This window comes from Hemicordylus capensis, chromosome 2, assembly GCF_027244095.1.
Source record: "Hemicordylus capensis ecotype Gifberg chromosome 2, rHemCap1.1.pri, whole genome shotgun sequence".
NCBI lineage: Eukaryota > Metazoa > Chordata > Lepidosauria > Squamata > Cordylidae > Hemicordylus > Hemicordylus capensis.
In genome coordinates, this window is record NC_069658.1 from 374,932,820 (window position 1) to 374,959,174 (window position 26,355).

Consider the following 26,355-nt stretch of genomic DNA (forward strand, 5'->3'; position numbering starts at 1 on the left):
ATCAGCATGTCTTTCAGAAACATCCATGTTCTAGTGAAAAGAACACCGGCCTGTCCATTTAAATGGCTTCCCTGCACCTGCACAGAGACAATTTAAAGTCTTAGATACAGGCAGCCTTGTGTCAGGTTGTTGTGGGCAGCCAGCCAGGCTGGCTGGGGGGAGGGATGGCAGGTCTGGTTGCTGCCTCTCATCTGCTTCCAGTTCTGCAGTCTAACAACTCCTGCTAGGAGCAGTTTAAAGGTGCCTCTGTGCCAGAAGCGGGGGATGGCCACAGGGGCACTGGGCGATCAGGTTGCTGCTGCTTTCCCACTGGGACTGCTGCCAGCTCTGCAAGGTGCCTCCACACTGCTTCCTTGGCAAAGTAAGATGGCAGTTGGGTCCCCCCCCACATGGGTTCTGCACATTAAAGGTAATTTCAGGATGCCTCCAGCACCTCTTTGTTTTTAAAGGATGAAATGAGCCCCTGCCCTGGCACAGGTCAAACAGATTCAGATTCGATTAGAATCTAATCAAGTCCAAATTGAAACAACCTAGTTTTGAGCAGATTACATAGATTACATTCATGTTCAAATCAAAACAGCAGGCATTGACTTGATGCAAAACAAATTACAATTATCGATTTGGGTACATCCCTAATGTGATTTTGATTAAGACACTGGCCACCTTAGCACATAATGGCAAACCGGAGGCAAACATTGCAGTAGGGGTGTGCATTTTGGAATTTTCTTGTTTCGATTTATATCCGAATTGAAACACCCCCATTTTGTTTTGTACCCAAATTTTCTGAATCTGAATCAGCCCTGTTTTGTTTTGTAGCCGAATTTTCCGAATCCGAATCGATTTGGTTTTTAAAAAGGGTCCCAGGGCAAAAAGAGTGCGTGGTGGTGGTAGTGTCCAAAGGGTGGAAGCTAGCAGCCAAATTTCAAAGGAATTAGGCAAAGGGCTGATTTTTTGTGATTTTTTTTAAAGTTTACACATCTTTAAGGATTTCCCCATAGGGAATAATGGAGATTCCAGCAAATGTATCGCTTCAAATCAAGGGGAAAGGGATGACCCAGAGCGGAGTGTGGTGGGTGGTAGTGCCCAATGTGGGCAAGGAAACTTCCAGAATTATTTCAAAGAAATTGGGCAAAGGGCTGATCTTTTGTGATTTGATGAGGTGTACATGTCTAAGATTTCTCCCATAGGGAATAATGGAGGTTTAGGTTTCAGCAGTCCCATAATTCCACTTGGGGGGCACTGGGGTTGCCCAGAGCGAGGGGCTGTGTAGTGCACATAGGGTACCAAACAACCCCATACCCACAAGCCTGTGGGGTACTGAGTTTTGTTGTTTATGAGGTGTTCATTGTGGATTCTCTGGTAGCATATGAGATTTTCAGTGAAAAACAACTATCCACTCTCATATGCTACCAGAAAATCTACACTCAGAACACCACAGAATCAACAGAACCCAGGACCCCATGGGTTAGCAATCCTTCCCCTGGCCAATGTGGAGTCAGTAAAGAGTGGGAAGAAGCAAATGAGCCAATGCAGAACAAGGATGGAATTGTCAGCAGGACAGCCCATGATTTAGGTCAACAATCAGAAGGCTGGAAGGGTGGGAAATTCAAAGAGATGTCAAACACAAAATGGAGACTGACTCAGAGATCACCACAAAATGAAGGTCCAAAACAACAAAATGTTTTGTAGCTGAAACAGGGACGTTTTGTTTTGTATACAAAACTTTTGGATCTGGAAAATGGGTGTTTTGTTTTGTCTACAAAACACCTGAAACAGGCTGTTTTGGGTACAAAACGTTTTGTATCCGAAACATTTCGCACATCCCTACATTGCAGAGGTTAAAAATCTTGTTAGTGCAAATGCAGAAAACTGTGGTTTCATTGCCAAACCACAGGTCAGTTTTAGCCCCCAACCTCGATTGCCAGCTTACGTCTGCAGTGAGTTTTACTGGTGAAACCTCAGGTTTGAAGGTAGCATCATTTCATCCACATTCTGCTGCCATGTGGGGTTGAGGGTAAGCAACCCCTCTCCTTCTCCCAATGAATTGGCTGCTGTGGCTGTCCATGCCGTATGCGCAGCCAGTGCTTCCCCCTTCGCAGTCTCCCAGACTGCATATGGATCATCTGGGAATGCGTTGGGGGTGGGGGGTGGAGGCAAACTGTGGGTCTGTATGGACCGGCCGTTTGCAGTTATGTGTGAAGGTGGCCACTATTTTTCTTTACAGTTTGATCTCTAGCACTACACATATTTACCGTTATTGTTCAGTATACTTATGGTATTTAAGATATAAATGGCTTCGCTGTATTTTTAAAAACAAACATCTTATGTGCTAGATAAGCTGCACATAGTTCACTTTGTGTGTTTCCCATCATAAAATAGTATATTAGTGTATAAAATATTAGTGCATATTATTTATTTATTTATTTATTACATTTATAGACTGCCCCATCCAAAGAATCTGGCACAACAATTTTAAAAAGACATAAAACCAGCACCATCGAAAACATACTACTTAAAACAATATAAAAACAATTTCAAAACAGACGGGCAATCAGAGATGCATTTCCATACTTAAAAGAATTTTTCAATGACCTTGTTTAATGCACAATTGAAAGTTTAAAGTTTTAAAGTTTTAAAACATTCAAAAGTTTTAAAACTTTTGAATACAACTCCACACCATGATTCAGCTAAAGCACTGAAGGCAATCAACCAATCCTGTGCAGTTCCCAATATCACATACAGGGGTTGGGGGGAAGAAGAACACAAAAGCATAATGAAGTTCATACACTCACTCAATAACCACCAACAACAACAGCAACTATTTATATAACGCTTTTAAACAAAAGTGTTCAAAGAGATTTACATTGAGAAATAATAAATAAATAAGATGGATCCCTGTCCCCTGAAAGGGCTCACAATCTAAAAAGATACACAAGATAGACACCAGCAACAGTCACTGGAGGTACTGTGCTGGGGGTGGATAGGGCCAATTGCTCTTCCCCTGCCAAATAAAGAGAATCACCATGTTAAAAAGGTGCCTCTTTGCTTAGTTAACAGCGGTTGTTTCATTGCTTCCTTCACTTCCTTTTTAACATTTATAGTTGGGTGCAACTGTTCTATAGATATGGTTTCTGTGATGTTTTCTGTTTCCTCACCTTGATGTTGTTCTTTAGCATGCACTGTCCCTGGTTTTGTTCTATCTCTATGCTGTATGTCTGTCAGATGTGCTTTATGTCTTTTTATCAGGGGTCGACCAGTTTAGCCAACATATTTTCCTGTATGTGATATTGGGAGCTGCACAGGACTGGTTGATTGCCTTCAGTTCTTTAGCTGCACTTTGTATTTTGCCCGGAAACATCTTGGCAGCCAGTGCAACTGTTTTAATACAGGCATAATATGGTTTATCTGGGCCGCCCCAGAGACCAGTCTGGCTGCCGCATTTTGAACTAACGGAAGTGTCTGAACTATGTACAAAGTTAGCTCCACATATAGTGCATTGCAATAGTCAAGCCTGGAGGTTACCAGCTGATGCACTGCTGTTTTGAGACCATTCTCTTCAAAGAATTGACACCATTGTCGAATCAGCTGAAGTTGATGGAAAGTGCTCTTGGCTATAGCCTCCTAGCCATAGCTCCCATACCAGGGTGAAGCCTGGCCCTGGATCAAAGAGCACTCTCAAGCGGCGTACCTGTTCCTTCTGGGGGAGAGTAACCCCATCCAGGACAGGAAGGTCTAACTCATCCCTCTGATTCCGATCCCCCACAATGAGCACCTCTGTTTTGCTTGGATTCAGATTCATTTTTTTATCCCTCATCCAGCCCGTTACTGTCCAGCCCATTACTAATATTTCATCCAGCCCATTACTGGTAATTTCATCTAGCTGTATGGAAGTTGATCTAATGCTTTTTCTTTGAATTTCAGTGCTTTATGGACTAGCTTTCTATTACAGAAATTTCATAGCCAACTGATTTTTGTTATATGTGTGCTGCAGAAGTTTATTACCTCTCTAGCAATATCAGATCCATTGTTTTATCCAGAAGGATGTAATACCAGAAAACTCTTACATTGCTCATTACAGTTTATAAAAAAGTGAACAAGAAATCCACTTTTTCTCTGGGAAGTTGTTTATAAAATGATCTCTAATAGAAGGCAGATAAAAAGTTAACACAATTTCAGAACCTGTGTTTCTTTTAGAAAACTCACTAATTCAAAGCTAGGCTTTTAATTAGTGCTTCAGATAAAATCCTTAGTTGCTAGATTAATTGCAGAAAGCCTGCTCATTGTTTCAAATCCCCAGAGATATTTTTAAATCTAGTGGGCAGTGAGACTGCCATCTGTTTTGTTGGCTGATAGTTTTTTCTTACTGGAATAATTAAAACTCAGAAACTGCAATGCATGCTATTACATTTAGAAACATGGGCTTTTCTTCTGATCTGCTATTCACATCTTCCATTAACTTTTTTTACTTCTTCTTTTTTTTTTTGTGCTACCACACCTGCACCAGCTGGCTAAGTAATGTGAACAAACTGACTGCCTGTGTGGTTCGAGTAGCATTTGCAATGAGTGGCATGAAAATTACAGCTGCACATCTTTCAGTTAGAGAATTACTCTGAAAAGGATGCTCTTTAAAATGAGAGCCTTTAAATAACACTCTTCCATTTCCATCTGTTGCTGTAAATATAAATCAATCAGGATTTGCTGCCCTAGTTCACTTCTTAGGTTCTCTTTGCTCACACAAAAGATAAAGAACATGTTGCATATATATGCATGCAAGTTTTATATTTGGAACAGAGCTGAGCACATCCTTATTAACAACTGTGCCCAGCAGGTGGAAAAAGAGCAAACTGAAGATTAAGTATCCTTTCTTTTTCTAAAATAACTCCATACCTACACAAAATGAACATAAATGTGGAGTTATTTCTCACTTTATTGTTGGCAGGAATCTGTTACAATTTGGGCAGATCAGAAATGCTTTCAGAAAATCTTCATGGCAAATATCATGACAATATCAGTCTGCCTAGTCTAGAATGCTGCAATGGGACAGACTTGGAAGCTCATTATAGGGAGCAAGTGACCACTACACTATCATCCAGGATTTGTTTCTGGCTCCAAAACCAGGTGCTATAAAGCTCTACTTGACTTAGGACAGGGCTGCTCAACTTTGGCCCTCCTGCAGATGTTGGCCTACAACTTCCATAATCCCTGGTTATTGGCCACTGTGACTGGGGATTATGGGAGCTGTAGTCCAAAAACAGCTGAGGGGGCAAAATTGAGCAGGCCTGACCAGGGATGTAGCTTTAATTGAGTGGACGGGTTCAAAGAACCCGGGGCCCCCAGCTCCTGAGGGCCCCCCAGCTCCACCCCTCCCTATTTTCTTCATTATCTCCCTCACTCCAAGGGGCCACTGGGGAGAGGGGCTAACATGGGCCCCCTCTCCCCTAGTTACGCCCCTGGGCCTGACTTAGGACCATGGTACCTTCTCCCACAGGAGAATATCTGGAGGAGCTCTGTTCCAGGTCCTGCCTTTATAAGAGGCATTTTTGGCAGTGACCTGAGGCAGCATTCTCTCAGTGGTTATGCCTAGATTATGAAACTCCCTTCGCAGGATCCCTCTGTGGCTGCCTTTTACCATCAGATCAAAAGATTTGTCTTTCAGGAGGCATTTTCCAGCAGCTGATTTGAAGTTTGCTGGCTTGAATTTTTGCTGCTCTTTTTCTGATTTGCATTTTATTTTCATCTGCTTCTAAAATTGCTATAGTTTTAGAACTGTTTTAACTAAGATTGTATACCACCAAGTACATTTGTAGAAAACCAGGATAAAAAATTAATAATTAAATACAATTAATAAATAAAGGATCCAATAATTCAGAACCCAAATCCTGAGATAAATTCAGAGGTAGGCAGGGAGAATCACTCATGACTTTAATTGTTGCACATTTTTTATTTGATGAATGAAAAAGTGGGATACAAATATTTTAAATAAATTTCCCAGATTTTTTAATTTGAAAACAAGGAACCAAATCTAAACATTTGCAATAAGTTGTGTTGTGTTATATTTTACTGGAAGTAAAAGAAGACTTGGCTCAGCCCTTGAGTAATACATCTTATTTTAAAACAGTATAAATTAGTAAGCTAAAGATGCAATTTTTAAATCTTAAAGTGTTGTTATCTATTTTCTCATTTTATGTATATTATATGTTTTATATTTTATATTATTATTATTATTTTATTATTTTTACATGTTATATCCCGCTCTTTCTCCAAGGAGCCCAGAGCAGTGTACTACATACTTAGGTTTCTCCTCACAACAACCCTGTGAAGTAGGTTAGGCTGAGAGAGAGGTGACTGGCCCAGAGTCACCCAGCAAGTCTCATGGCTGAATGGGGATTTGAACTCGGGTCTCCCCAGGCCTAGTCCAGCACTCTAACCACTGCACCACGCTGGCTCTTATGTTTTAATTATGTTTTAATTCTGTAAACCGCCTAGAGATTTCGGTATTAGGTGGTATATAAATTCAATAAACCAACTAACTAGCTAACTAACCACAAAGATAGGCAAGGTCTGAATAATAGTTTCCAAACTAGAAAGAGATCAACATGAAAACCAGAAGGGATCTGTTCACATGATGTACTGGGCAGGAAGGCTACGCAAACCCAACCCTCCCCACAGACGATCAATAAAGATGTCCTGGGAGCATGGGCCATGCTCCCAGGTGATTGAGCTCTGAGTGGCCAGGATGATGCATCCCAGGCTCTGGGTTTCCCACAATGCAACACATGCTGAGCATGGTGCATTGGGCAAATCCCCCCAGGAGATGGGCACCGTAGGCTGTGTGACGTCCAAGGAGACCCACGATCCCAGAGCCCGGGATAAGGGCATGCTTGCTCCCTTAACCCTGACTAACTGACTGACTGCCTTTTCCAGACCTAAGAATACCTCCAGCTTCCTTTACAGCTCTCTAGAGTACTGTATTGATTAGATGGCTGAGAATATCAAATTTTCTATCCATGAAAACTGTTAAAACATGCCGTGAAACTAATTTTAAGTTTGTTGTTTGTTTTGGAGCTGTATTTGAAAGTGCTGGCAATGTAGGAATCCCCCCTATCCTTTCTTTTGCTGCACTCTTTCTAGTACCACAGCATTATGTTGCTTCAAATTTGTTTTTCCACACGTTGGTACCATCTCAGTTTCATGGCTGCAGCCTATCTGTGTAAAATAACCCTCATGTTAAATGCTCAAAGATTATCCAGTGTTGGAACTAAAATTTCTCCAAAGTGAAATTCAAAAGAGAATTTCAGGATTTCAATATATCAGAGATGTTACTCATTTAATTTCTGATAACCCTATCTGCTTGAATGGGCCCCTTTCATATGAAAAGAAAATAAGATTGTGAAGGGGAGGCATATAAGTGGAAAAGAACAGCAGACGCTTCCTCACACTGCCCACTGCTCAACTTCCAAGGAGTTTAACTCTTCCCAGGGAGTTTTCTCACAGCAGTAGTACAACTGATATTTGAACTTGGCTGAAGGGATTAAAAAGCTTTTGGGGAGAAAATGCCAGGATATCAGCTGCAGACTGGAGGACTGCATTTTTGAGCTGTTTAGACTCTTTGGTGTGTAATGAATCCTCATAGGGATTCATTATGAGGAAAGGTTATTAGATACCAAAGAGTCTAAACACTTGAAAAAATTCCTATAACATAAACTGAGTAGCATCCCACTGCCTTGCAGATGGGAGGGGGTGGGGTAGTTGGCACATGGCAATTGACAGTTGGCACTCAAAATGAATAGAAGGTGTGTAACAAATCCTCATAGGGATTCATTGATGGAAAGTTATTACCCACCAAAGAGTCCAAACTCTTGAAAAATAGAGACTTCACATTTTGTTCCATAACTCCACTTCTACAAGGACTAGAGCTTAGCTTTTTTTAAAAAAGATGAAAGCTGGGAATCTGGGGAAAATAATAGGATGATTAATCCGAATCCTGAAGAGATTCAAATAGAATCTGGTGAGATTCGATTTGCACCAGAATCTAGTCAATGGACCGCAGGGGCGATTTGTTGTCTCCAGTGCAGAGACACAAAGCAATACAACTGTGTGAATATTGTGGGGAAACTTCTTTTTTGTGGGATTAAAAATTGTGGGAATGACTTCTCAACCTCAGAAAATGGTTGTGAGAAAAAACTACTTGTTTCCTTCCATCAGCTAGCCAGTTCTCTTAACAATCTGGCAGAGTCACTTACTCTCCCGTGTAGTTCTCCTCCTGATCCTGCTGTGCATGTGCAAAAGCAAAGACCTGCCTACATGGGTAAACAAAAGAAACCCCACTGTTTCAAAGTCCCAATCTCTATGCTCTCCCACACTCTCATCAGTACAATTTCAATTGCTGTCATCCTTTTTTGCCTCAGTGTGGTAATAACACATATCAGTTTATTAATGATTTGCATCTACATGTATCCATTTTCAATACAAAGTTATCAGAACAAAATAAAACATGTTCACACACATTTATTTATTTATTTATACATTTTATATCCCGCTCTTCCTCCAAGGAACCCAGAGCGGTGTACTACATACTTAGGTTTCTCCTCACAACAACCCTGTGAAATAGGTTAGGCTGAGAGAGAAGTGACTGGCACAGAGTCACCCAGCTAGTTTCATGGCTGAATGGGGATTTGAACTCGAGTCTCCCCGGTCCTAGTCTAGCACTCTAGCCACTACACCACGCTGGCTCATGCATACACCCACATGCATGCATACCATCACATTTATTTATTTATTTTTATTTTTCTATGTAACCTACTTTGAAAACTTTATTGAAAAGTGGTATATAAATATTTGTTGTTGTAGTAGAAGAAGTGGTAGTAGTACTACTACTACTATTAGTAAATGCATACACTCTTCACGTTAATACACAGCAGATTAATTTGGACCAAGAACGACATTTCTGTTTGGGTATGCACACTCCTCACAAGAATCATGTTTTTACCTTATTTTATAAAGGACTACGAGCCTACTGAAGCTTGAAAACATGTCATTGAATCTGCTATCCTAGTTTCATGGTGTTAACACCTGCTACTTAGTCATCCTCATAATTCCTCATTTATTAATAAAATGCTTACAAACTACTAAATGCTGTACAAAGACTAAATAACATGACATGAAGAGTGTTGGGAAATGAGGAGGAAGGAAAGGATTTGTTTCAACAACAGCCTGTCTCAGACATCCACAGAAAGATATCCTAGACTTCCAAGATCTCGCATTTCAGTGTTCATTGAAGCAACCTGTGGCACACAAATGGACCAGTTTGGAAGATGCCACCTTGAGTCAGCCTTGAGAAAGAGGGATGCACATTTTTAATAAATAAATAAATAAATAAATAAATAAATAAATAAATAAATAAATGCCACCCTGCAGCCACACACACCACATACTCTGCTGTGATCTTGCACTCCTCATAAGTGCAGGGAGTGCGGAATGCCTGAATCATCCCTCATCATGTACTTGAATGTAGTATTTAAATTGTACATTGAGGGGTGAGTCAGATTCTGGGCTGAACTATTTTCCTGGACTTCCAGGAAAATAGTTCAGTTTTCTAGGCAGCATCGGACTAAAACATAAACCCAGTACTGCTGCCATTTTATAGGTGGAAAAAGCAGTCTCTATTCCTGCTCCCTTGTCACTGGGAACAGAATAAATTAATAGAAAGGAGCTTGCTACTGTATCTGCTGTATCCCAAAATTATTTTGCAATGAACTCAATGAACCATGATAGGATTTTCTCAGCCTTTGCGGGTGTGTGCTTTTTAAAAAATATATACTTGTTTAAAAACTTTAAAAATGTTTCCCATTACAGTCTGATGGGTTTCTAATTTTTAATTAAGTCTATTTTAATCAAATTATTAATTTTACACTGTGTTCTATCTGGTTTATGTTTTTAATTGTATACTTTTTATTGTTGTGAGCCACACACACACCCTGGTGTGTATTTACCCTTGCAAACATGTGATTTGCAAAGGTAAATATGCACCTGGAACGCCAATATGTTTCAACACACACTGGCTGCATATTGACATGTAGTGGCTGCTGATATGTTTCCAGGCAAAGTACAAAATGCTGGTTATTACCTTTAAAGCCCTGAATGGCTTGGGTCCACATTGCCTGAGAGAGCGCCTTGAGATTTTCTACAAAATCCCCACCGCTCATTGAGATCATCAGGCGGGATCTGTCTTCAGGTACCACCAGTTCATCTGGTGGCGAACTGGGATCAGGATGTCTCATTTGTTGGCCCTAAATTGTGGAATGCACTCCCTGTGCATATAAAAGGATTATCTTCCTTGGAGGCCTTCAGGAGAGCCTTTGACCCATCTTTTTAGCCTGGCTTTTAATGATATCTAGTTCTAATTTTAATTTAAATCTGGTTTAACTGGTTTTTTTATTTTAAATTTTTATTATGTTTTATTATTATGTTTTTATTAATTGTTTTATTATGTGTTTTTGATTTTAATGTAAATCGCCCTGAGCCACTTGAGGAAGGGCAGTATATGAATTGACCAAATAAATAAATAAATATAATCTCATGCCATGAAAAGCAGCTTAGGGACATTTGGAACAAGAAAACAACAGAGAGAGGTCATTCAGCAAACTTACATACCAATCGTCACTTCTCTGTCCACATTTTTTCAAATTCATTTGAACAGAGAAGTGACAATGAGTGTGTGAATGTGCTGAATGACTTCTCTCTGATGTATTAGTATTCTCAAATGCCCCCTAGCTGCTTTTCATGACATTGGATTCAATTCAATTCAGTTCATTCATTCATTCATTCATTCATTCATATACTGCCCTTCCTAAAATGGCTCAGGATGGTTTACATTAAAATAAAAAATACATAATAAAACAATAAAAACAAAACAAAACAAAACACTTTCCTGTGAATTGCACCAAAGAAAGGTCAGTGGGGGCATCATTACACATGCACATGTGGAATGAGTAGTATGCCTCTTAAATGATTTCTTACACAGAAAGGCTATGCAACATGAGCAGTCAAACCCAGGCTAGGGCAGCCCAGCCTGGGTTTGGCTGTTTGTTGTGTGCACTACCTGTGTGCCTAGAGGACTCCCAAGATAATCTCCTGATGCACTGTGCAGCAGTGCATTGTGGGATTCCTGAAGTCCGGGACACATTGTCTAGGGATGTGCAAGTTGATTCGGGTACAAATTGATTTGTACCCAAATCTAGCTGATTCGGGTGATTTGGAGACAAAACAAATCACCCCTGTGGTCCATTGGCTAGATTTGGATCGAAATGTAATTGCACCTGATTTGATTCGAATTGATTCAAGATTTGGATTCCTCCTATTAATTTCCCCCAAATTCCCAGATTTCATTTTTGAAAAATCTAGGCTCTAGCCCTTGTAGAAACTGAGTTGTGGAGCAAAATGTGTGGTCACTATTTTACAAGTGTTTGAATTCTTTTGTGTATAATAACTTTCCCTCAATGAATCCCCTTCTATTCATTTTGCCTGTCATTTGGACAGTGGAACATAGGAACAAAAGAACATAGGAAGCTGCCATATACTGAGTCAGACCATTGGTCTATTTAGCTCAGTATTGTCTTCACAGACTGGCAGCAGCTTTTCCAAAGTTGCAGGCAGGAATCTCTCTCAGCCCTATCTTGGAGATGGCAGGGAGGGAACTTGGAACCTTCTGATGCTCTTCCCAGAGCAGCTTCATACCTGGAAGGGAATATCTTAGTGCTAAGACTTCTAGTCTCCCATTCATTTGTAACCAGGGCATGCCCTCAACTCCTGCCTGTGGCTTCCAGTGGCATCTGGTGGACCACTGTAGGGGTGTGCACGGAACCGCACAGCTGCGGTCCAGCACTGTGGAGGGGGTTCCTTTAAGGGCGGGGAGGGTTTACTTACCCCTCCCGCCGCCTTGCCCCCTCCAGCGCTTGTATTTACTGTAGAAATTGGGGCGGCAGGATACCTCCCTGCTGCCCCTTCTTGCTGCTCAATGCAAAAGGCTCCGACAAGCCTTCTGTGCATGCGCACGCCGCGGCGAGCTTCACGTCTCCCCAACGCTGGAGGCCCGGTCTACCCGGCCTCAGCCCCTGCCAGCGGGTAGACCGGGCCTCCAGTGGCCGGAGGCCCGGTCTACCTGCTGGGACGAGGCTGGGTAGACTGGGACTCCGACTGCCAGAGCCCCGGTCTACTCGGCCTCGTCCCGGTGGGTAGACTGGGCCTCCAGGGGCTGGAGGCCCAGTCTACCTGCCGGTAGGGGCCGAGGCCGGGTAGACCGGGCCTCCGGCGTCGGGGAGACGTGAAGCTCGAGCGTGGCGTGCGCATGCGCAGAAGGCTCCTCTGAGCCTTTTACATTGAGCAGCAAGAAGGGGCGGCAGGGAGGTATCCTGCCGCCCCAATTTCTACAGTAAATACGAGCGCTGTAGGGGGACAAGTGGCGGGAGGGGTAAGTAAACCCTCCCCGCCCTTAAAGGAACCCCCTCCACCTGGACCAGACCGGCCAGGTCCGAACCGGTCCGGACAGTCCGGAGGCCTTTACAATGGCCACCGGACCGGTCCGGACCCATCCCCAGGCCACTGTGTGAAACAGGATGCTGGACTAGATGGGCCTTGGGCCTGATCCAGTAGGGCTGTTCTTATGTTCTGATGTTCTGATGTTGACCCTGCTTAGCTAAGAGGACATGTCATGCTTGCTACCACAAGACCAGCTCTCCTCCCATGACAGTGTCAACTGCCATGTGCCAACTACACCCCCCTCCCACCCACAAGGCAGTGGGGTACTACTCAGTTTATGTTCTAGGATTTTTTTCAAGTGTTTAGGCTCTTTGGTGTCTAATAACATTTCCTCATCATGAATCCCTATGAGGATTCATTACAGCAAAGAATCTAAACACCTCAAAAATCCCTAAAATATAAACTGAGTACCCAGCAGCTTGTGGGTTGGGGGGTAGTTGGAACATGGGATGCCACTAATTCCCCACTCCCACCTGCAAAGTAGTGGGGTCAAAATGAACAGAAGAAATGAAGGTGTGTAATGAAGACACAAAAAGATCTAAACACTTCAAAATAACTAAAAAATAAATTGAGTACCCCAGTGTGTGTGTGTGTGTGTGTAGTTGATACATGGCAGTTGACAGTTGGCACTTTCCAGTAATAGTTGAAATGAAAAGAAGAAACAAAGGTTCATAGGGATTCATTATGAGGAAAAATTATTAGACACCAAAGAATCTGAACACTTGAAAAATAATGATTGCAGATTTTGCTCCATAACTCCGCTTTTACAAGGGCTAGAGCTTACTCGTATTTACTGTAGAAATTGGGGCGGCAGGATACCTTTTTTAAAAAAATGAAAGCTGGTGACCCATTTTAAGGTTAGGATATGGTGATGTCAAATCCCCATTATTTCTTATGGCGGAAATATCAAAATCAGTATTAACTAAAATAATCCATAAAAAGTCAACCAAGTGTCCCACTGCCTTGAAATTTGGGTGGTAGGTGGCACCCATGGCACCTATCACCCAAACTTGGTGCCCCTAGGACCTTGTTAAGTGGTCTAATTGATCCAAATCAAAATTGAAACAAAGCAAATACAAATTGAATCTGGGGTGATTTGTGGCGGGGTAGATTTGGATACAAAACAAATCAGGGGTGATTTGTTTTGGGCACAAATAGAATTAGAAAAAATTAATTTGTGCACATCCCTTTGTCCCAGCCTCCAATGATCCACATTGACAGGAGCAGTGCAGATCATGTGGGTGTGTGGTGGCACACTGAAGAAATACCCAACAGTTGTCTGGGAGGAAGGTAAGCTGGATCTTGCCTTCTCCCCCACCTTCTCCACTATTCACACATGCTCATGTGATTAGCCTTATTAAATATGTAGGAAAAACAGAATTACCTCTTCAGCCAACACTACACCGATCACCTTTTTAAAAACTAGAAGTGAAGTGTTTTCTTTTCAACAGTTTTTTATAATATATTTCTAACGTACCCACTAGGAACATCTCATTCCACATTAAGTAGAGAGCATCCTGATGTGATACAAGCAGACTCAAACATTTAGTAAATCCTAGTTCTTGCCTTTTACTATGGAAGGCCTGTGTGCAATTTATCCAGGACAATAAACTGGAGGGAGAAGGGCACAGAGGTTCTGAACAATGCAGTAAGTTTGTACTGACAGCTCTCTTTTTAGAGATCAGGTAGTAAGTGTGTAATGTCATTGGCATTTAAATAGAAACACTCTGATTTTCTTATACTAGCTGACATCTCGACTAATGCTGCATTAGCACAAACATGTTGCAGTTGCTAATTCTTCCCATTTGGGAGACCAACAGACCAGTGTTGAACTAATGCAGCAGCAGGGTGTGCTTGCACAACCAGTGACACACCTCCTGCTGTGGAACGCCTTCCTCAGTCCATATATGTTGCAGGGAATTATGCAAAGATATCTGTTATCCTTGTTGCACAAGTGCAACAGGTGCGCAAGAAAAGTGGGTATTAAAATATGTGTTTGTATGCAAATATGTGTTTTATGCACATGTATAGAATCTATAGAATCCATAGAGACAGTTCAGATTAATATCAACAAGTACACATGAGTGAGATAGGGACTGCAAGTGATAACACAACACTGAGCATCTGCTCAGCATTGCGACCTTCTTGCTTCTTTGTTCAGTGCACTAGTGCAGCAATAGTCTGGATGTCAGCCACTGACCATAATGCTGTGTGATTTGGAGTGTATTTGATGTTGCCTCATTTCTCAGTGTTTAGCTTTTAATTTAACTTTTTAACTCATTTCTCAGTGTTTAGCTTTAATTTGAAACTTTTAAAATAACTTTCAATTTGCTATTTTTGATTAAACGTGTTTAACTTTAGGAGTTTTATTTTACATTGTATCTGTTTTATTAATGTTGTGAACTCCAAACAGTAGTGTACTGGAGGGGGTGGGATCTAAATATTTTAGAATAAATAATAAAATAAAATAAAATAAAATAAAATAAAATAAAATAAAATTTCTGAATTGAAAACACTGCTAGGGGACCCCACCCCTCGCAATCCTTTGTGACAATATTCACCAATTTTACAATCTCATCCACTGGCTGACATTCTGACTAAAACTAGGGCTGCTTTTGGACATAACAGGGAACTTGAAGTGAACTCACCTCATGTTCGACCCCTATGATGTCCGGATGGTCAGAACTGCAGTTCCCGGACTCAACTGTGGTTCCAGTTTTGCCCCCAAACCTAGGAATGAGCCCTTGGTCTATAGTGACTTCCACTAACCCAAACGAGGGCTTGTTCCCTGCAGTGCGAAATTCAGATTCTGAATTAACTCCAAACTGTAGTTAAGGGAGGATGCTTCTCCCACGGGCTTCCATCCCATTGGCTGGTGCGGGCTGTCCTTCCAGGGTCAGAGGAAGCCTGCACAGCCAGTCCTGCCCCCTTTGCCACCTCCCAAACTGAAGATTGTGATTGCCTGGGAGTGCGTGGGGCAGATGGAAGCAAACTGCAGGTCCGTTGGACCCATGGTTTGCTGTTCTGTCTGAAAGGGGCCTGTGTGTGTGTTTCAAACAACAGTGTGCATAAAGCACCATCCTTCTATAGCATGGAATAAACACATAACACATCTAAGGTACAATGTTATCATTTTTTTTAATGCCTATTTCCAACTAGTGCTGTTAGCAGTTCTCTTCATGTCTGTTATCTGCTTTGTACTTCCTTAACTTTTCAATATCATAAATAGTCTTTCACAATGGCAATTCCAGGCTAATGCCTCGCTTTTTAAAAAACTGGCTTGTAGTACAAAATAAAATTCCCAAGTGGGCCAAAGATTTCTCTCGACTGTTTGAAGCTAAATACCTAGTCTGGCTTATTCCAGTCTTTATGCGTAGCCAGAGAAGTGCTGATAAAGCATCCCTATGTTTAAATAGGAAAATAGCTCAAGAAGGATGTATTTCCATACCTCATTAAAATGTATGTTATTACAATTAGCAGGTGGATTTAAAAAAGAAAAACCAAAGGGAAAGTTTAACTTTGTTCTATCTATTATCTATTTCTGAAAGAGCTGGAAATATTATTATCCTTATGAATGCATCACTGGAGCATCTGTGGATGAGAGGGTACCTTTGCAGACTCAGGGTAACGAGCAGATACATCAGTTTCACAAAAATCTGAAGGAAAAAACCCTAAGGGGGCCAACCCCCTCCCCAAAACTGCCCAGTGTAACTCTGTGGAGTGGAATGTTCACATACTCCATGAACACTTAACAGACAACTGGGTTGATGGGCGAGGAGCTGGGGGAAAGAGACCTTGAACAAAAAGAGAAGGAAATTTCTCAGCTTGGAGAATACTCCCTCAATACAGGCATTCCCCCCCCCTTCTGCTTCTGAGGGGGGAAGTGCCTAAAACTTTCACCATACTCAGGCACAGGCTCAGCTAACACATGGACACTAGGCATACACAGCTACAACTACCATGACAATAGTACTACTACCATTACAACAATATACTGTAATAATCTGTTGCAGGTGCATATTTTCTGTCTGTGAAAAATAACTGAGATGTTACTCTTCCTGATTCTCTGCAGCTCCACACAATTCCTTCCTTGAACTAGCTTTCCTGCCTACAAAACATACTTTGACGTTCTCCCTGAACTCTTTTCTTGAGCCCTTTTTAATCTTCTTGATTTCAGCACAAGAGAATGTAAAGGTGGCTTTTTTAGCAAGCCTCTGTGGAAAGTTACTTAGGTTTCTGGTTCTTGCTTTAAAAATATCTGACCAATATATGCTGCATTATATTTTTCATTCCCATCTCAATTCCTTGTAAACTGTTTTTCTCAGCATGGAGTAAGCGAAAAGAAATGATACAGTTTGATAGTCTCCACAAGCACTGAAATTAACACAGATAATGAAAACTAGAAATGTCACTCTAACCTAACACCAGAGGCCTGTTTGGCAGGGTAAGGGAGACGACGATGATGACGACGACGACAACAACAACAACAACAACTTATATTCCACTTTTCAACAAAAGTTTTCAAAGCGGTTTACATAGAGATGTGTAGCCATTTGCCCTGTTTGAGGAGGAGGCCACCACATCATTGCACCATGGCAGTATAAAGTGCAGTGCATGCTTCCCCCCTCCTCACTCTAGCCAGGTTCCTCATCTCCTGCTCTCCCATCCCCTGTTCAGTGAGAGATTAGCTGGTCGCTTTGGGGCTGAGAAGGATTTTTTCTTGTCTTCCCCTGACTGGCCTTGAGTGAAGAGTTTTTCACCTACTCCTCACTGACAGTGTTTTTCAGGGTATATTAGGAGTGGGAGTCATTTGGTAAGTTAGGTGGTCACACAGGCAGGTGAGTGCAAGCTTGGGAGGATAAGATCTTGACTGGTGTTCAGCCATAGGCAACTTTTCAGGTGAAGGGGTAGTTTCACAGAACAGCCCCTCGTTTTGTGGCTCAGGGGTGACTGGGAAGGGACTACTTTTAGGGTGCCACTCAGCTCACCCACTCAGAGCTTTGGGACTTGAGAGGTGGTGACTCTGGTGGCTACCACCTTCATACTCGTAAACTCACAAGTATAACCAGCCCACTTACCATCCAATGAATCCAAGGGGGCCCTGCTTTAGTGGGGTATCTAACTCTCTACTGTAAAAAATAGAACTGATGCTCCACAACCTCCCTCTCCCTGAATAAGAACATAAGAACATAAGAACAGCCCTGCTGGATCAGGCCCAAGGCCCATCTAGTCCAGCATCCTGTTTCTCACAGTGGCCCACCAGATGCTGTTGGAAGCCACAGGCAAGAGTTGAGGGCGTGCCCTCTCTCCTGGCATTACTCCCCTGCAATCCTTCTGAAACCTTGCACACACCCGAGAGGGGATTTTTGACACCCCATGTGCCATAGCACATGGTGTCCCTCAAGGCTCCATACTTTCTCCAATGCTTTTTAACATCTACATGAAACTGCTGGGATTTGGAGCTGGGTGTTACCAGTTCGCTGATGACACCCAGATCTACTTCTCCATGTCAACTTCTTCAGGAGCTGGCATATCCTCCCTAAATGCCTGCCTGGAAGCAGTAATGGGCTGGATGAGGGAGAATAAACTGAAGTTGAATCCAGATAAGACGGAGGTACTTATTGTGCGGGGTCAGAACTCTAGAGACGATTTTGATCTGCCTGTTCTAGATGGGGTCACACTTCCCCAAAAGGAACAGGTTCGCAGTCTGGGAGTACTTCTGGATTCACACCTCCCCCTGGTTTCTCAGGTTGAGGCGGTGGCCAGGGGTGCTTTCTATCAGCTCCGGCTGATACGCCAGCTGCGCCTGTTTCTTGAGATCAATGACCTCAAAACTGTGTTACATCTGTTGGTGACCTCCAGACTTGACTTTTGTAATGCACTCTACGTGGGGCTGCCTTTGTACATAGTACGGAAACTTCAGTTGGTTCAGAACATGGCAGCCAGGACTGGTCTCTGGGTCATCTCGGAGAGACCAAGTTACTCCTTTACTGATGGAGTTACACTGGCTGCCAATAGGTTCCTGGACAAAATACAAAGTGCTAGTTATAACTTACAAAGCCCTAAATGGCTTAGGCCCTGGGTAGCTAAGAGAGCGTCTTCTTCATTATGAGCCCCACCCCCTGTTGAGGTCATCTGAGGAGGTCCGTCTACAGTTACCGCCAACCCATTTGGTGGCTACACAGAGACGGGCCTTCTCGGTCGCTGCCCCGAGATTGTGGAATGTGCTCCCTGCTGAGATAGGATCCTCCCCATCTCTGGCAATTTTAAAAAAACACCTGAAAACCCATCTTTTCACCCAAGCTTTCCCAGCTTCCTAAATTTTGGGGGTTTTAATATTTGGTCTATTTTAAAATTCAAAACCTGATTTCAGGGTTTTTAATCACTGTAATTGTTTAATTGTTGTTTTAAAATGTTTTTAAATTGTTAATAGTTATATTGTTTTTTAATTTGTTTTAGCTCTTTACTGTTTTAGTGGTTTGTTTTAATTGTAAACTGCCCTGAGCCATTTTGGAAGGGCAGTATACAAATCAAATCAAATCAAATCAAATCAAATCATAATAGCCTGGCTACATGCACTGTTGTGGAGTGGGCCAACAGGATGTACATTTATACAAATCCAAAAATCCCAGGTCCGCTCCATTTTTGTGCCATATTCATATATGCTGGCATTGAGAATCGCAGGAGAGGGTACTTTCCTCTTCTCCCCCTGCTCCAGGGCAGTGGGACTGATGGCAAGGGTGCACCTGTGCACATGTGTGGATGGCCAGGCAGGTGGTGTCTTTCCACAGCACATTGGCCGCCATCCACGGGATCAGGAAAGCAGTCCCTGGGATACCCCTGCCCACTGCTTCCAAACACACAGCAACATAGCACAACTCTACTTAGGGCACCCATGGTCTGACACTCTCGTGAGTGGGCATAGTCCACATCAGCTTTGGTACCTGTGATTATCGCAGAAGAAGAATCATTCCAAAAACTGGATTGATCCTATCCTGTTGGCCCTGCTCATGAGCAAGCCTGGGTTGTTCATGAGGAAGGGGAAGTGGCTGGGCCACACTTCCCTGCCCTTTCTTTGCAAAAAAAAAAAAAAAGTTTTAATCCCCCCAAATCTCCCCACTCTCTTCCCCTGTGCAGACATTCATGCACCCAGAGGACATCCAGATGCTCCATGTGTCATTGCCTGGATGCATGTGTTGTGGGGGGGGGGGGGTAGACACAGGGACAAACTTTTAAACCCAATCATATTCCAGGGTCCTGGTCCATCGCCATGCCATATGCAGATCTGTAGGCCTGGGGTATCATGGGAGAGGTGAGATCCCATTCTCCAGCCACCCCAGGACAGCAGGGTGGCTGTTCTGGGGCGATGGCAACTGTGCACATGTACACATGGGCTGTCAGGGGGCATGGGTTCACAGCAGCTTGTCTGTAGTCCCCAAGACAAGGAAAACAATATGTGGGGTCCCCCCACACCATGGCTCACCTGCACACAGCAACCGGGCACTATTTAGAGCACCTAAGTCCTGATACTCTCATGAGGGAGGTGTCAGTGGGAAGAGGGGACGTTTTGCTGTATGTATTCATTTCAGATTTGTCCAGGCAGTTCTCTCCCCTTCCCTCTGATGAGCCTTCTCATGAGTTGTCTGAGGTTATCCCCATGACCTTTCCCTCTCGTGCCTGGCCAGTGTGCCCTGGATCGGGTGGCTGTATCTTTGAAGAAGGATTTCAGTTTACCCAAGACAGACCCAGGTGATCGGCCTTGATCATGAGTAAGCCTGGGGGCATGAACACCCCTAAAGGGGATGGGGATGGGGTCCCCCTCCTCCAACCTTTCTGTTTGAAGGATAGGACTTGGCTGCTCATGAATCCCTGCTGGGGGGCTACCTTTCAAACCTTGCCAATAGCACCCCCACCCAAACCATTTGCATGGACGGTATAGATTTTGGGTTTCAACCTGGACCCTTAAACCCATTCTAAATGTATTTATTGTTATTTATTTATTTATTTATTTATTTATTATTTTTATTTATTGTTATTTATTTATTGTACGCACCTGGGGGTACAAGCAGGGGTGCACACCTCCACATTGGCGGGTTGGCAGGTAGCACATCCTTGCAGCAGCTTGGCTGTCTCTGGGGTACATCTCCCGATGGCTGCCATCTACAAAGCAACCTTGCTCTATTTAGAGCCCCATGAGTGGGCTGTCCGTGGGAGCCCCTTATGAGAGGACTGTCAAAAAAGGTTTGCCTTTTTTATATAATGTAAAAAGGGGGACTTCATCCTCACCCACTCCACCCTTGCTGCAGCTGCTGCTGCCCACAGAGGGGGGCAGCAAAATTTGAGGAGGGGCAAAATTTGCTGCTCCTCACATTTTGCCGCTGTAGGCAAATGCCTACTCTGCCTCTCTGTTAATCCACCACTGCTCCTCCTCTGAGAGCTTCAGGGCTCAGCAGGAACTGATAGTGGGGCTCCCAAGTCCAAGCCCAGCACATTGACCACTACATCGTATTGACTCTCTAGTTTGGCAGTCAATAAAGATTTTTCAAATGACATCCTATAGTTTTAATTCAGCTTCCAAACTATAGTAAGGGGGCTAATCAGGGCTTTTCTGATTAAGAATTCCAAAGGGAGGGTATCACTACTGGAAAAGCCCTATCCACTAGGAATATATCTGAACCACTTTGGTACCTCCCTATGGAAATGCCGAACCAGTTCGGTGGGGCAGGGGGCATTTCCTTTTAAAGCAGGTAAGCAGGACCTTACCTGGTCTTCCACTGCCTCACTGTTTTTCTGAGCCTGGTGCTCACTCTTCAAAAGGCTGCACACAGCTGCAGCAAATGGCATCTGTGCATGCATAGAGATCACTAAAATGGCCTCCACACATTCACGGAGGCCCAGACCGGGCCACCAGTGGCCCTGGCTATTCTGGGAGAGGCTGGTGGGGTGTGGGTGGGGAGCCACTGCCACCCCCACTGAACCCCACAGCCACTGCCACCCATGATAATACTTGTAAGTACTGACTCCCCTGATTCCCTGTTACCAGATTCCCCTTTACCAGTAGAGCTCTCAAACAGTTTGAATGGGTTCAGCAGTCGAACTGGACCAAGTCTGGTTTGACCAGACCCAAAAACAGACCAGGCCGACTGGATTGTTTTGAATCTGGTTCTTATTTGAATGGAACAAGCAAAACCAGTTTTGTGTACATCCTCAACATCTGGCACTGCTAAAGTATTTTAAGAAATTAGTCAGCCTCCCAGAACATCATTTAGTTAAATCCTGCTATTTGTATTATATGGATGGAAATCAGTGGACACATCTGCTGTCCTATATTTTGCAATTGTATTCCCTGCCCTCAGTAGAAGAACTTAAATCCTGGAGCAGAGAAAACTTCAGAGATTGCTCCTTGAGCGGGATGCTACCCAAGACACCGCTGCAGTGCAGTCCTCAAAGTTTTCATCTTGGTACTGTAAATATAATAAACATAGAAGTTTCTTACATTACCTGGTTAAGTTCACCTGTGCACCACAGAGCAAGGCATTTACCATCTTACGCTCTCAAACCATGCCTACAGTGTATCTTGATGACAGATTTCGCAAACTCCCAGTGGAGCAGAGTCTTTGCGCTTGTGGCTCAGGGCAAGTAAATTATCCAATATGTCCTACACTGCCCCTTTTATGATGTGATCAGGAAAAAAATGCTGAGGCAGATTATTTATTCATTTAAGGGCTCAGATGTGGCATGTTTAAACTAGCTTCTTGAGGAAGTCATTCCATATGTTAAGTTACCAAGTTGCTACCTTTGCTTTATTGTCTTAAACCTAGAAAGAGATTTATATTTGCTAAGCCTTTCTCTAAATTGTAGAGGTCTAGTCTTATACTATATGTTTTATTTATTGATGTAACTGCAGATAGGTTTTTTTAGGCTATAATTTTAATTGAATTTTATGAAGATTTATTTTCTCCCTCTTATGTTATGTTTAAAGTTAAAGTGTGCCATCAAGTCGATTTCGACTCCAGGTGCCCACAGAGCCCTGTGGTTTTCTTTGGTTGAATACAGGAGGTGTTTACCATTGCCTCTTCCATTCCAGTATGAGATGATGCCTTTCAGCATCTTCCTATATCACTGCTGCCTGATATAGTACTAGCGGGGATTCGAACTGGCAAACTTCTGCTTGTTAGTCAAGCATTTCCCCGCTGCACCACTTATGTTAAACATGAGTTATATTTCATGGTTTTTGCTCTCTTTACTGTTATGTTATGTTTTATGCTTTGTTATGTTATGAGCAGTGGTTACAACAATAAATAAATGTACTTACATCCTGAATGCATTGAAATGTATTTGTTCAGCCATAACAAAATTGATATAAAATGGAATTAAACAAAATGGGAAAGAAAAAATTGATCAATCATAATCACCAAAAATATCAGTAATCCAGAATATGCACAACAACATGGGCATCTATTAAATGTTGGGCTTAGGATGTTATTCAGGTTGGCCAGGGGATGAACACTGAGAAAGCTGCTATCAGCGTCAATGTTGTGAAGTTTCACATCAGCAGCATCAGTGCTGATGTGAAGTTTCAAATGTCTGCTGAGTCAGGGAGCATCACCACCTGCCATCTTGACGAATGGCTTCTACCATTCACAAAACATGACAACTGCAGACTTAAGAGAGTATTAGTGTCACTGACCGTCCCTTGGATTTCAAGCTTTCATTTGTCTGTCCAAATGTGTATAAGCAGCATCTGTTTGTGAACAGTGTTTTTCTTGTTATTTGTACATTAAATATCCAGAGTATTTTTGTATGGAATGATATGGTTTATTGTTTAGGACAAATAATGCTATTTGATTTCATTTGGACTGTCTTGAGCATGCTCCCCCCCTGCCCCCATTGTTGCTGATTTGAAAAATATAGGTGACAGGCATATTTTTTTTAAAAGAGTCATTTGGAGGGAGGGAAAAGATAGATATCTGAATGGGCTAGTGAGAGGAGGGGTATAATCAAGGCCTTCCTTTTAGTAGAAATAGACAAATGCTGATGTGGGGAGAAGCGGGAGAGACCTAAAGTGAGAAGGATGAGCATGAATAGGATAAAGACCAGAATAGAAAAGGCATGATATGAGTAGAGAGTAAAGCAGAGCCTTCCCCTGTGGCAATGCTGGTAATCTTGCAAACATATGAAAGGTTGAAAGAAACAGTTTTTGTTGATGATATAGAGTGCATGCTGTACTTTGCTATATTGTATCATTTGCTGTAAGGAAAAGTTTATGCTTTGAGAGAGGAATAGGATAGTTTAATTAAGTTTATAAAAGTTAACAGCGTAGCATTTATGAAAACCTTTCCCCAGTTTTCAGTGAAACCATCTTTCAGTTGCTCAGATGAGATTCTGGAGCCTCACTTACTGTAAGCAAAAGTAGATACCAGATCAGATCAGTCGATTCTCCAAGCTGAGCCTTAACCACACACACAAAAAACCATTTTCCTTTGTTATGAGGAAAGGAGACTTTCATTGAGCAAAGATTATCTATACAGCTCAGCAAGTGAACTCAGAGAACATTTGTTACAATGGACTTTATTGTATTTGTGTATGAATTGAATCATACAAAAGATGGAGACAGAGCAAGATAGTAGACAGAAAAATATAATTTTATGCATAGATATGTGAGTTACAAAATTAAAAATATTGCAAAAAAGGACAAAAGATGAATGATGCTGTATCTGTGTGTATTTTCAAAACCACAAGTAGAGCTGAATAAAATTCAAATGAAGCATTGTCCTGGTCTTTTACCTTATATTTATTCAAGCATCTTTGTCATTGTGACACACACACACATATTTTCCTTTCCATAGGTTTCACAAAATCTGAAAATGGGAAGTGTTTCTGAGCAGCATTAGCTATTATCAGTTTAGCTGAATCTGGCTGTGTAAGTAGTGGCCATTATCAGGTGACAACTACGTACACTGAGTCCAGGGTGGGGATGACCAGTGGACTCAGAAGCAATATGGGGGAACTTTGGGGAGTGATCCTGAGCCTCTATCTCTGGACAACTGGCTTGGAGGCCAATGAACAGATTGTGAGGGAAGATAGCAATCCCCGATGGGGCTTGTTTCCCCAGCACCTCGGGCTAGGGGGTAGGGTCTGGGAGAGCCTCAAGGAGGAGCCTGAGCCCACCCCTTACACTTGATAAGACATCAGAAGGCCTCAAGTGGGGGGCCTGAGCTCAGAGGACAAGGATGAAGGTCCAGGTCATCACCTGCAACAAGAAATCGCTATATGATTGAAATGCAGAAAGGAGGGACAGTGAAGAGGCAGAGAGGAAAAGTGATGATTCCTGTGATACCAAACAGCACACTTGCACGTGCGCACATACCGCATGGGACTTCATTTGTTGCTGTAGAGATCTAGCCCTTCCTTTGAGCCCTTTGACATAGAATTGGCCCCTGAGGCAATCACAGGTCTATTCTTAGGAGCTGTTGTACATCAGTTCTATATGAGTAGGTATAACACTGAAGTAAGGATCACAAATTGTGACAGCAGATATACACTAGTACGCACTCATGCTTCTGCCACTGTAGAAAAAATGCACTGGGTGAAAAATATGGCCAGGGTGAAGGGAGAGACTTCTTAGCAGAAAGCCTGCTCCTCTGGCACTCAGCTGCCTCTGAATAGATGCTCTGAAGTAATAGCTTTCACGCTCACCTGAAGGAATTCCAGGCCATCCAAGGCCTACATAACATTTTTGTGAAAAAAATGTTGTAACAATTAGGGACAGACAAGCAGAAGGCTGCCTGACCCAAAAATGAATCAGGCCCTTGGGGACCAGGATAGGTTGCCAGAGTATGTACTAGCAGAGTTGAGGTGATAGACTCATTCAAGAGGGGGATCCCAATTACAGTATACTCGTAGAAATCAAGCAAATTTATTCACTTATGTGCATACTCTCGTGTGATTTCTTTCAACATCTCTAGTATAAAGATGTATCCCTTACAGACCCTGTATTATGTATTATACATATTATACATGTTAAATAGCTTTGAAACTATGTTCTTTAACCAACTTGGGAGTTGCAGGAGGAAATCAGGGAGGCATCAAGGAGAGGCAGGGCTGTAATAATGGGTGATTTCAACTACCCACACATAGACTGGGTAAATTCACATTCAAGTCAGGACAAAGAGGTCAAATTTCTAGATACGCTAAATGACTGTGCCCTAGAACAGTTGGTCATGGAACCGACCAGAGAGAAGGCAACCTTGGATCTAATTCTGAGTGACACCCAGGACCTGGTGCGTGATGGCAGTGTCATCGACCCTTTAGGGAACAGTGACCACAGTGCCATCAAATTCAGCATACATGCGGGGAGAGAATCACCAAGGATGTCAAACACAGACATTTTAAATTTCAAAAGAGGAAACTTCTCCAAAATGAGGAGTATGGTGAAAAGAAAGCTAAGGGGAAAATCAGGAGAGTCACTTCACTCCAGAGTGCATGGAGTTTACTCAAAACCACAATACTAGAAGCCCAGTTAGATTGTATACCCAAAAGGAGGAAAGGTACCACTAAGTCCAGGAGGATGCCAGCATGGCTAACAGGTACCGTCAAGGAAGCCATAAAAGGGAAGAAGACTTCGTTCCGAAATTGGAAGGCCTGTCCAAACGAAAAGAACAGAAAGGAACACAAACTCTGGCAAAAGAAATGCAAGGTGACAATAAGGGAGGCAAAAAGAGAGTTTGAGGAACATTTAGCCAAAGGTATCAAGGGGAATAACAAAAACTTCTTTAAGTACATCAGAAGCAGGAAACCTGCCAGGGAGGCGGTTGG